The sequence below is a fragment of the Vigna radiata genome, chromosome 2 (genome assembly GCF_000741045.1).
Source record: "Vigna radiata var. radiata cultivar VC1973A chromosome 2, Vradiata_ver6, whole genome shotgun sequence".
In the NCBI taxonomy this organism is placed as follows: domain Eukaryota; kingdom Viridiplantae; phylum Streptophyta; class Magnoliopsida; order Fabales; family Fabaceae; genus Vigna; species Vigna radiata.
The window spans coordinates 17,342,881-17,344,863 of record NC_028352.1 but is presented as its reverse complement, the minus strand read 5'-3'; positions in this window follow the sequence as shown (position 1 = coordinate 17,344,863).

Sequence of the window (1,983 nt, the reverse complement as noted above, 5' to 3'; positions counted from 1 at the left end):
ACCTTCCATTTCAAATAAGAAACTACATAAACGTAAACCTAAAGGTCTGACACCATGAAATAGTTATGAATTAGTGAGATAAGATATTCTTAATATAGAATCACAAATAAATATAACAAACAATGTTTAAAGTAAATAAGAATTTATTGTGTTTAAAAATATCATAAGAAAGAAATGTTACTTAGTTTTTCAACTTCTTTGATATGTGAACAACTTCTAAAAGATATGAAATATGAAGAAATAAAATTATATAGAAAGAAGAGAAAAATTTTAAGAACGAAAAAGGTTAGAAGGAAATGCAAAGAGACTGGATGAAGAAAGATGAGAACATCACGATTACTTAAAATCTTAAACAAAAATACTTTAAAATATTTTCTTAAATATAGAAAAAGTACTTAAAAATAATGAGAAAGAGACTGAATGAACATCAATTACTTAAAATCTTAAACGGAAAATTTAAAAGTATTTATTAAATATGTAAAAATTAAGTATGACATTAATTTGATATTTAAACAATAAAATTTTAAATCCTAAACTTTAAACCTTAAAATAATAAACTTAACAAACTAGAGTTTATAAAATACACTTCTAAAGTTAAAACTTATAAAATACATCTCATATTAAGTAAAAACAAAAACAAAATCTTGAATGTTCTCACTTAAAAATCTTATTAAAGAGACTTTTTTTTTTATAATGATGTTTTAACCGTTCTTTTTTAATAATTCTTTTACAACAGAATATGTGTTATTATTTTACTAGTCTGTATGAATTTATTTTAAAAAAATATTTGAAACAGATCAATCACAAACGGTCATTGTCAAAAAGTTGTCAAAAAAAATTGTTAAAAGAAACTTTTTTTTCCTTTCCTATATAATGAAACACAAAGATAATATTTGCAGTTCTTTTGGCATGAGGTCAGCATTTTGTTGGTTTATATCATCTTATGTTGTGCCACCAAGTGGGGGCAAATCATAAAATATCTTCCAATCTTCAATTTCCCATCATAATAATTTGTATTAAACGTTTCACATAATTTATATGGTTTACATGGCCAATGCAGAAGATTATCCATCTTAGAACATTTGAATTTATGAGAATTAAATATGGAAAAGGAAAAGACATTGAAGACTAACCAATAAAAGAGTGAAACAATAGCAACTCCAATGAAAAGTCAGAACTTTTGGATGCACACATGTGTAGGTAGTTCTACCAACCGACCCAATGCACTTTGTGCAGTTTGAAATGAGAGGTTTAGGATAAACAAGTCAATAAATTGATGTTGGAAGACGTAGGCACATTATGTCTATGTGGTCAAAAAAATCCATAAAATTATTTTACCTTTATTACTCTACTATTGTTTTGTATATTAGAACTAAATTAATGTGTATGTATATTCTATTTAAAAGAATATCAGTTTAACTTTTTATGAATCAAAATTCAAATTCACATATTCTAAAAAAAGACATTTTAAATATTTATAAATATATTTAGTATTGATTTTATATCCGTATGTTTTAAAAAGTAAATGTTAACTGAAAATAATTTAAAATTATTGACAACTTAGCAAACACCAAACTTTATTTAATGTGACAATAAAAGTATTTTTAGATAATTGATTAGAATATTTTGTACATGTTTATCATTACTGTGAAAGCAATGAAATTAGAAGTTTAAGTTTAAGCGAATAAGTTTTAACACGTAAAATAAGATAGTCACTACAAAAAATATAAATATTACTGACCATTGTAATCAGTCAGACACAACATGAATATATCGATAAAAATAATTTTTTGACGAAATTTCGACAAACAAAAATTCGTCACTAATAATGCAATCGATAATATATCGACAAAATGTGAAATTTTTCGTTAATTATCGACGGATATAAACATCAATAAATTCATAGTTCATTACGAATGTGTATACCTATCGATATATTCAAATCATTACCGAGATATACATACATACATACAAACATATACA